Below are 11727 nucleotides of genomic sequence, written 5' to 3' on the forward strand. Positions count from 1 at the left end.
TTTCAAAGAAGATCCAGATGGCATCTCTATGTTGTTACAGTACAAATGGAGCTTCCTGAGTCTTTTTGGCAAGATAAAGACATGAAGGGATTTCTGTGTTTAAAAAGTTATCATTACCACTTATACTATAGATGGATGCAGGCAGCTGCTGAAGTACATAAAGGGACACTTCTCATGCCATGAGAAAAAGAGCATCCCATTTGCCTAGGTGGCAAAGGATAAAATAAAATATCATTGGATAATAAAGTTGAAGTTCATGGTAGTGAACAATGGTGCTTTAAAAAATAAGGAACTCTTGTATATTAAAAGTTATATGGATAACCTACAGTTTTAGTTCATTACTATTTTCAGTCTTTTTTTTTGTGGGTGCAGCGAACTTTATTGATGGTATTCAAGAGAGTAGGGAGGGCTCCCTAGGCCCCTCCTGTTATTATGGGGGTCTGGGATGGAAATTGTGAGGGAGATACTCAGTGTTGGGGGCCTTGAGTTGGGATAGGGACTCCTCAGCAACCGAGGGCCTCTCTCTTGCTCTCAGTGTCCTTGCTGGGGTGGGTGGTCCAGGGTTTCTTACTCCTTGGAGGCCATGTAGGCCATGAGGTCCACCACCCTGTTGCTGTAGCCGTATTCATTGTCATACCAGGAAATGAGCTTGACAAAGTTGTCATTGAGAGCAATGCCAGCCCCGGCATCGAAGGTGGAAGAGTGGGAGTTGCTGTTGAAGTCTCAGGAGACAACCTGGTCCTCGGTGTAGCCCAAGATGCCCTTCAGTGGGCCCTCAGATGCCTGCTTCACCACCTTCTTGATGTCATCATACTTGGCAGGTTTCTCCAGGCGGCACGTCAGATCCACGACGGACACATTGGGGGTAGGAACGCGGAAGGCCATGCCAGTGAGCTTCCCGTTCAGCTCTGGGATGATCTTGCCCACAGCCTTGGCAACATCAGTGGATGCAGGGATGATGTTCTGGGCAGCCCCACGACCATCACGCCACAGCTTTCCAGAGGGGCCATCCACAGTCTTCTGGGTGGCAGTGATGGCATGGACCGTGGTCATGAGCCCTTCCACAATGCCAAAGTTGTCATGGATGACCTTGGCCAGGGGGGCTAAGCAGTTGGTGGTGCAGGATGCATTGCTGACAATCTTGAGTGAGTTGTCATATTTCTCATGGTTTACACCCATCACAAACATGGGGGCATCAGCAGAAGGGGCGGAGATGATGACCCTTTTGGCTCCAACCTTCAAGTGGGCCCCGGCCTTCTCCATGGTGGTGAAGACACCAGTAGACTCCACAACATACTCAGCACCTGCCTCACCCCATTTGATGTTAGCAGGGTCTCGCTCCTGGAAGATGGTGATGGGCTTCCCATTGATGACAAGCTTCCCATTCTCGGCCTTGACTGTGCCGTTGAATTTGCCATGGTTGGAGTCATACTGGAACATGTAGACCATGTAGTTGAGGTCAATGAAGGGGTTGTTGATGGCAACAATGTCCACTTTGCCATGTGGAGAGCAGAAGGCAGCCCTGGTGACCAGGCGCCCAATACGGCCAAATCCCTTCACACCGACCTTCACCATTTTGTCTACGGGACGAGGCTGGCACTGCACAAGAAGATGCGGCTGTCTCTGAAAACAGGGAGGAGCAGAGACTATTTTCAGTCTTAAAGCAATCCCTTCCTCCTTTCTCTTTCTAATTTTGCAGCAAAACTATTTTATGTGGATATAGATACATCAATAAATTCCATACTCAGTTTAGAAAAAGTGTCATAAATATTTCACAATATTGTTATTGGGATAATATGGTGGGTCTCCGTAAATACACTATCGTAGGTACCTGTTCTATAATAATCAGTCTGTGACATAGATATACTAAGAGGAAAAAAATTAAAAACTTACTCTTGAACTTTTAGAAACACCATCAGGACATGAAAAAGTCAGTAGAAAATGGGAGAAAAAAAAAGGTTGGAACTTTGAATAATGAAAACTTAAAGGGAAATTTATACTTTAATAAGATATGATTTCAAAAAGTATCAGTTTACGAATGACGGATAAGAATAACCACTGGTTTCTCTGAAATCCATTTGAGGAGGATGAGATTTCTATAGACCTAAGATGAGAAGATCTATATTAATTTTGAAGCCAATAAGTAATGGGAAATGGGTAATGGCATGGTTAAACAATGACAAATATCTTGCATAATTGAATATAGATTTAATTTTTCAATGGAAAAGGAAGACAGATGGTTTTATTAAAACAGTTTCAAAAATAAGATTTCCAAAATGAGGATATATTTTACAGAAGAAGGCTGGAGAAACTTATTTAAATGATAGAGAAAGGGATTCTGGGTGGAAACTTTCTGTGTTAAAATCTTGATTTCATTGTGAAACTGAGTGCTTGTGCTAATGACCTCTCCGTATTAGTCCTTGCCATGCTCCTGTTTCCCATTAGAGGATGAAATCAGATACAGTAGCATGTTCACAATGGCCTCTGCATGTCTTACATCAGAGACAACTTTGTATATGTACATTGTCAGGACTCTGTACCTCCGGATCGAGATTCTTATACTGCGTGTAGGTGCTGCATGACCAGTTGAAACATACTTGTTTTTCATTTAAAGTTTATCTTGTTAAATAATGCAGATCAGTGTTTTTCAACCTGTAGGTAGAAATTTCTCTGGAGGTCACATGTCAGATATCCTACATATAAAATATTTATATACTGTTATTTTGATAACAGTAGCAAAATTAGAGTTATAAAGTAACAATGTAATAATTTTATGGTTGGAGGTCAATACAACACATAGAACTGTATTAAAGAGTCACAGGATTAGGAAGGTTGAGAACCACTGATATAGGTATCTATAAAAAATGTAAAGATTAATCTATATATTAATTGATAACATGTTTCCAGATTTTTTATTCAGTCCTTGTTGCTCTCATCACAGACTTACAATAGGCCCAACTGAATTTACTTCTCTTCATTAACATGGGGATGTCATTGCTTTATAGTTGAGATTTGCATTATAAACAATAGATTTTTTTGGTTCTTAGTCTTTGTTTGTTTGTTTGTTTGTTTGTTTTGCAGGGATGGTTTAATATATGGAAATCCACCAACGTAATCCACTACATAAATGAGAAAGTGGGAAATAGCATTGATCACATTTGTACAGGAGAAAATTTTTTGCACAGAATACCAATGGTTCATGCTTTAAGATCAACAATTGATAATGGAGACCTCATGAAACTTGAAAGAAATGGAAATCAAAATGACCCTGAAATTCTAGCTTACACCAATCAGAATGTCTAAGATAATAACTCAAGCAATAGTACATGCTGAAAAGGATATGAAGAGGGGGGCACACTTCTCTATGGCTGGTGGGATTGCTAACTTATATATCCACTCTGAAAATCAATCTGGAATTTTCTCTGAAAATTGGAGTTAGTTCTACCTGAAGACACAGCAGTCCTGCTCCTGGGCATGCACCCCCAAAGATGCTGTATTCATAATAAACTGAAACTGGAAACAACACAGATGTGCCTCAACTGACAAATGGATACAGCAAACATAGTTCATTTACACAGAGGAATACTACTCAGATACTAAAAACAGAGATATCATTAAAGGCAAATGGATGGAACTAGAAAATATTATCCCAAGTGAGGTTTTTCTGACCCAAAGGACATGTGATAAGTGGATATTAGCCATAAGATACAGAATATTCATGATACACCCTACAGATTCAAAGATGTTAAATAAGAAGGAACATAAGTGTGGAGACAGGAGTCCCACTTAGAATGGTGAACAAAAATGTCATGGGAGCAAGAGAAGAAGGACCTGGTTGGGAGATGAGAGGGGCAAAGGAATATGTGGGCAGGATCAGGTGAAAGAAGAGATAGGAATGAGACCCAAAATGCCAGGAGAACGAATGGAAATCTGCAGCTGCTGAGGTTGGGAATCTCCAGGCCATTCCTGAGCCCTGAGATAGTGGAGGCTCCCAGGAGTTAATGAGGGTGACATTTGTTGAGATGACTAACAATGAGGTCATGTAACCTCAGATGGCCAACTCCTGTAACCAAGGAGGGCCCCCAGTGGAGGGATAGGACAACAACCCACTCATAAAACTTTCAACCCAAAATCTGTCCTGTCTAAAAGAAATGCAGGGATAAAGATGGAATAGAGACTGAAGAAATGACTAACCAATAGCTGACCCAACTTGAGACCCATTCCTTTGGCAAGCTCCAATCCCTGACACTATTAATGGTTCTCTGTTATACTTACAGACAGGAGCCTGGCATAATTGTCCTCCGAGAGCCTCTACAAAGCAGCAGACTAAAACAGATGCAGATACCTGTAACCAAACTTTGGATGGAGGTCAGGAACAATTATGGCAGGTGAAAAAGGATTGAAGGCCCTGAAGGGGTTAGGAACCCTACAGGATGACCAACAGTGTTAACTAACCTAGACCTCTGGGAGATCTCTAAGTCTGAACCACCAACTAGTGGTTCTAGTCTGGGCTAGAATGAGACAGTGGCACACATGTAGCAGAGGGCTGCCTAACCGTACAGAGACTTGAGGTGACATGGTTGGGCAAAATCCAGGGGTCTCCACCCTTTCAGAGGCGAAAGTAAGGGGATGGAGGAAGAAACTTTATGAGGATAATGACTGGGGGGTAGTAGCAATTTTGATGTTAATTAAGAATACAAAAGAATTGCAAATGTCAATATATCCATCAATTATAAAGACTAAAGATTTCCATCAACAGCTACAAATTGCTTTATACAATATTTTTGTTATAATCATATGAATAAAGGTTCATGCAATCATGTAGTTGTTATCATCTTTCACATATTTTTAGAACAATATGAATTTGATGTTAGCTGACATAAAAGGAGTTGAAATTATGAAAGAACATCTCTAAAATTTTAGTCAGTTAGCTATTTAAAATATCACTTTGAAACAGAAATGAATACCCAGTGCATACCGGACGGAAACCAACAACAGAAAAAATATTTTACCAAATTCTAATTTGTAAGAATAATGAATTTTTTGGACTTTCTTAAAGAAAGTGGGTATAGTTATTTCAGAAGTATATGTAACCCCAAACCATGTATAACCACAAAGTCCCAATGCATCATAAGTTTTAATCTCATGGAAACTGCATTATTCAATCCTGTTTTCAAACAGTCTTTTACTACAATATATAGCATAGTACCCCAGAAGAGAACTTGCAGCTAAAGGAAGGAATAGAAGGTAAAATCTGTCTATAGACCCTTCCTAGGGATGTATGTAGCCCAATAACAATTATCATAGAGCAGGGTACCACTGCCGATGAATTATTCTATTCTAGTTGCCATGGTCACTATAGGGCAAATTTCAAGAATGGTATCTTGTGAAGACCCGGAAAATAAAAACCTGTCATGATGTAATGGATATATGTATATTAGATAAGTATAATATATATATATATATATATATATATATTACACATAGGGATCAACAATAACTTCCTTCTCAAGAATGGAGACATCTTAAAAATTCTTCACAAGATCTATATAGTAAGACAACCAAAATACCAGCATGGATATAAGTGTCACCTCAGCTAAGGATTCATTTATCAGATTATGGCTGCTGTGACATGAAGACTCTGCAAAGCTAGCCATGTTCCGATAGATTGCCACCTACCCATATGTACATCCAAGTGGCACTAGTTGGATGCAGGGAGATTTGGGGGGAAAAGATGGCAAATAAATTTTGGAAGAAAATAAATGGAATAGGGGACTAATTCAAGAGGTAGATATGGGATACATTTTATCAAATTGCATTACAAGTATGAAAATTTCAAAACCTAAAGCATATAAAATTATTGTACACATGTATTTTGGGGACATGCTACTAGAAATTATGTTCCCTGTGTTGTTAGCTTCATGCATGTTCACGTTTTCCTTGTAATTCCTGTGCATATGACAGTGTGAATATAAATTTACTAGAATGTAGTATGCATCATTTAACAAGATTTCTAGTTTTTCCTGTTGTGAAAAAAGAAAGTCAAGTTCTTTTAAAAATATTTAAAAACATCTAGATTGAGAAAGCAACTATGGTATTAAGTAGATTTATATAAGCCTGATGAATTGTAACAATAATATAAATTACTCCAAAATAGTTAAGTATCAAGGCTTCCCTTTTAGCTATTGTTCATAGAGCTTGAAAATGCTACACCTGCCACTGGATAAATAATAATTATTCACATCCAATATAACCCTGAGATCTACAGAGCAAGCAACCTGCTTGTAAGATATGCTCACATAATTTAGTGGCACAGATACTATAGGGTGTAACCAACTACTTTTTATAAAATGGGTTTAAGTCTCTCTACACAAGATAAAAAAACAGCATCTCACACTGTCTGTGAGGCTTCAAACGTGTGACTTGATTGGTGAGGGAACCTAAAGTATACTACTACTATTCTAATAAATATTTATAATAGTAAAATGAATCTTTCTGACATGTTGCTGTATCATAGATCAGTGCACACATAGCTCGGTATTCATCATAGAAGCTTTTCCTTGAAGTAGACTGAAATTAACAAAGTAACCTCCAACTAATCAACATGCAGAAAATGAGAGATCTTGGAATGTTCAACCCTAAGATGGATATTATATGATGTCCCTTCCATCGAGATCAGAAGAAGTGGGACAAACAGATTGCAGAAAAGTCAGGGATCTTGAGAAAAGAGCATGTTCAAGACACACTCGGATAGGTGCTCATGAACTCACAGAGACTTGACAGCAAACAAGGCCTGCATACACGTAAATGAGACAAAAGTGCCAAACAATCAGTAGTATGTTCCTACCGCTGGCCAAACTCCAGTCATTCAGAGATGGAAAAATCCATTTTTCCCCCAATGGAGAAACACAAGGCATACTAGCCACACACTAGGCAGACCTTGAGGCTCCTGTTTTTCAGGCCACAAAAATTGAACTTCATGTAAGTTTTTTTGTTTGTTTGTTCATTTGCTTGCTTGTTTTATTTTGGACAGAGAGAAGGAAAATAAAGTTGGCTGGGTAGGGAAGTGGAGAATTTGGGGAGGTCAAATTATCATCAAAATACAGTACATGTGATTATCAAATAGTAAGTTAAAACACAGATGGAGATTCTGGAAGAGCTGTGAGATTGAAAAGAATATGACTAAAATACATTGTACAGTGGAAGAAGATGGGCTAATCCTCGAGAGACATGAGGCTTGGGGAAGGAGAGGGCTGGTGGGGAGCACCCTTTCTGAGGCAAGGAGAGGAGTAACAGGATGAGGAATTGTGGAAGAGGGGAACAAGAAGTGGAGCAATGACTGGAATGTAAATAGATACAATAATAAATTTTTAAAAAAAAAATAAAAATACTCCAAATTGTTCTCAATCTTAGACTCTCCCCAGAAAAACAACTATTTTTTCTTCAACAATCAGTGAGTTAAGAAAGATTACAAATGCCTTGCGATGAATAAAAGAATGGAAAAATTACACAAAGTCCAAGAAGCACTAAAAAGGAAGATTTATGCCAATAAATTCCTATATCAAAAGCAACAGAGAGATAGCAAGTAAATTATTTGTCATTACACCTCAAGGATCTGCAAAAGCAATGAACATTTTATAGAAAAGATAATAAACATCAGTGCAGAACTAAATAAAATAAATGGTAAAAAATACTATTAAAATTCAGCACAGTTTCAGGATACATGACTGGTATACACTCACTGGCATGCTGTATCAGAACAGACTCATCTGAAAACCAAACAACAACAATGGACATCTTCAGTCAAAATGATCACGTGGAAGAATAGAGAAGAATGATGAGGACAGGAACCTATGGAAAGCTTTCCATGTCCAGAGATCAGGATAATACATATGGCGAATTCTAGATCATTTAGTTTAGTTCTTCCTTTGTTATTGGTGGTGGTGGTGACGGTGATGGTGGTGATAATGGTGATGGTGGTGGTGATGATGGTGGTGGTGGTAATGGTGGTGGGGATGGTGGGGGTGAGGATGGTGGTGGTGGTGATAATGGTGATGGTGGTGGTGATGATGGTGGTAATGGTGGGGAGGGTGGTGGTGGAGGTGCTGGTGGTGGTGGTGGCACTATCTTTCTTGCGATGGTGATGCTGTTGATGGGAACAATGTTGCTGGTAATGTCAGTGTTGGCCATGCTGGTTAGTTTCATCCTTAATTTGGGTAGGTGGTGGTGGCAATGATGCTTTCTGTCCCATGCTATTGTTCTCGCCGGCAAGAACACACTCGGACAACCGGATTCTTCTGCAGCAAAAGCTTTATTGCTTCTTCAGGAGGGAAGACCCAGAACCTAGAAAATGGTGCTGCTTATATAGCCCTCAGCATGGCGTGTCAGCACCTGATTTGTTGCTCGCTCATCACCTCATTACTATGCCTGCCCCGAGATGGGCAATGACTTCGTGTGAATTCACTCTCGCACCTGCGCACAAGGCTTGTGTACTAGTTAGGCACAGCGGAAGCCAGCACCATCTTATAATGGTGATTGCTCATGGCTCTCCACAGCTTTCACCATGGTACCTTGTTTACTATGCATCTCTGTACTTGAGTCCATATACTTTCAATAGATCCATCTTCAACTCACTAACTTCTCAAGTCTACTGAGTTATGTGGGAACATGTATTTCATGTTTTGTTAGCTTTGCACAGTTTTTAGGAGGAAAAGTCACTGGTTGCATAAGGGAGACTGAGATAATAAACCCTGTGCTGTGGAATGGCATGGATTCTGTCTGCCAGGCCTGCAGGGCAGCATTTCAGCTAATGGAATCAGCAACTGTGCTACGTTTGAACACTTTGTTGCTTCAGGCTAAACTAGATCTCTCTAGAGAGATCTAGTTTATTCTAGGTAGAGGCTAACTTGACCAAGGGTGTGTTAGATATACTTACTTACCTTCAGCTTTTTTTTTTTTATTTCTTCACTGTTGTGTCTCATAAAGGATTGTGATTACAATATACTTGCTCTTTGGAGGTCTTTGTCTGGTAGTAGCCTGTGATGATATCCTCCATGTGTGCAAAATTATGATTGGTAGATAATGGGCTGCATCTTGGTTGACATCGGATACCATGTTCTTCCCATCTCCTAGCCCAAGTGAAAGACATGGTGAATATTTCACTTTTAGGCCTGAGTGTGGAAAAGCTTATTTGTTATTCTTTTTTCTTTGACAGGATATAATGAAAACTATAATTTTTAAATAAAACGTTTAATTACAGTTTCAGATTTTGTGTTTGATGAAAAATTTTTATGACATTGACCAAGATATATGTTTTGGGGTCTGTGTATATAATATATTTGAACTTGATGCTCAATAATTTTCCCTTGGTTTGTTTGGATATTTCTTATTTCAGATTGGGACATCTGATAATTTTTAGAAGAAATAAAATATAGAAAGATATATTGTAGTAAACAATATTTACATCTAAAATAGTCACATCTACTCTCATTTCACATGATTAGTACGATACGCTATTGGCCACATTCTTGCTTCAAATTTCTGAGACTGATTTGTGTTTATGGTGTGCTCCAAAGTATAAGATGGGACCTTAGGGATTCCGTGTGTTTTCAGTGTTAATGTTACACTCACAACTATGAAACTTTTTAACTCCTAAATCAAAGGCTGCTGTTCTGTGACCAGGATCCTCCCCAGTGGTGCACTGCATTGCATTTAATTCTACTTTGGTTAAAAGTGATACAATTTTCTCTATTCCTCCACTTTGGACCAACTCTGAAACAGCTTGCTAGAATTAGTACTCAGGAGTAGAGATTTCTCATTATTTTCAGGATAGTTTCTGAGGGAGGAACACACTTTTGTCTACCATGGAATAAAGAAGAGGGTATTTCTTTTCCTTATCTCCGTACTGAGTATTGGGTTAAAATCCAAACAATTGATTTTTTTCTTATTTTTAACCACAAAACATAGAGTGTATTTATTTCTCTTCACTTCACCAGTAGCACTAAGTCTTTATCTATGATCTCTGACTTTTCAGTGAGTTAAAAGTCTTTATCAAAATATATGTTGAATATAGTAAATTTATTATTCTCATATGCAATCCACTGAAAAAGTTTAAATATAGAAAAAAGAAATGTTTAAAAATTAAAAAAAAATTTCCTGGCTATTAAAATAAAGCCTAATACATGGACTGCATCATTATACAATTCTGGCTTTTAAAATATAAAGACTTCTAAGTTTCTAAAAGAAAATTCTTCCAAGGCACAGAACTTGGTTTAGAATTAGGTTATTTGATTCCTTTTGAGATGCTAGGAAGAAAATCTTTCCCACATTGTCAATCAAGCATGAAAATCAATGAAATTTCACACACACACACACACACACACACACACACACACACACACACACACNCACACACACACACACACACACACACACACACACACACACACACACACACACTATATATATATATATATATATATGTATATATATACATATATATTCAACATCTCAAATGTAAGCTACTCAATATATCTCTGAAGGAAAAAACTGAAAAATAATACTCAAAAATAAATTCTCTAAGACAATGAATCTAAAGGAAATTTATCTAGCTCAGAAAAGTTTACAAATGTTCTATGATAAAATAATTCTGAAAGAAAGATAAAATAGAAGAGACCACAAGAAAACTTCTAGGCACTAATTATTTACTATATGGTAATATATCGAACTAGTTTCAAGTGTACAGATAATGACGTTATTAACTTATAGTCCTAAACTGCAAATAAAAGTTAATTAGCAAAACAACACCTTTTAAATGTACTGGAGTATAATAGAAAAAAATGTGCATTTGGTCTAATAGACTAAGTCTCAATTGGCAAAGATAGGCTTGCGATATGAAATGTAGACAAACAAGTCACATACTAGAGAAAGTATCTTGAGTTTTTGCTAGTTGTTACTGAGAAGTTGAGTTAAGCTTTGAGCACCTAGGGATATTACCTTTTTTATGGGTTATTATAGTCTAAAATATATCATGAAGGTGATAGAGAGTTGGTGGACCAGTTAGGGATACAACCAGTCTTGTGGGTAACCTCAGTTAGTCTTCAGGAATGAAGATCACAACTCAGAACCACTTGTAAGTCCACATGCTGGGGATGTGACACTCTTGGATGATTTTTCCAGATTCTTGTGTTCACTGGGTGTACATAAATGGAAGCAAAATTAAATAAACGTAAAATAGATAAATAAATCTTTTAGGTTATGTCAAAATTACTTACATGAAATAATTATTAAAAATCAAGTAACATAAAAATAACTTCATATTATGGAATAGTTGTAAAGCCAGCTCAGAAAAAAAAATTATAGAAAAAAGAAACTAGGCAAATCTCTGGTCACACATGATTTAATGCATGGTAATATGAATAACATTATTATCATGTAAACAAAACTAATTTGTTTGTATTAACTAATTCTTTATTCGCTGAATCATTGGATTTTATCTTTAGCCATCAAAAGTAATCCATAAGTAAAGCTATATATTGTCTTATCTAAGGATTGGGAATAACACTCTGACTTGGCTTACCTGTTAAACCAAAAGAAAAGCTTTCAACATATATATTCACACATCATAGATCAAGCCGGTCTATAATAAATCTATCTTTAGTATGTGTGTGTGTGTGTTCCATTTTTTTCTTAGACATTTAAACTAATACTTTTTATTTGCCTTGATAC

General features: G+C 37.6%; 1 pseudogene; it reads right to left on the reverse strand.

The window, feature by feature from the left end:
* Positions 1–567: 567 nt before the first annotated feature.
* LOC110303119 lies at positions 568–1625 on the reverse strand (annotated as a pseudogene).
* Between the last annotated feature and the right edge of the window lie 10102 nt (positions 1626–11727).

The sequence above is a fragment of the Mus caroli genome, chromosome 10 (genome assembly GCF_900094665.2).
Source record: "Mus caroli chromosome 10, CAROLI_EIJ_v1.1, whole genome shotgun sequence".
NCBI classification, from domain to species: Eukaryota; Metazoa; Chordata; class Mammalia; order Rodentia; family Muridae; genus Mus; species Mus caroli.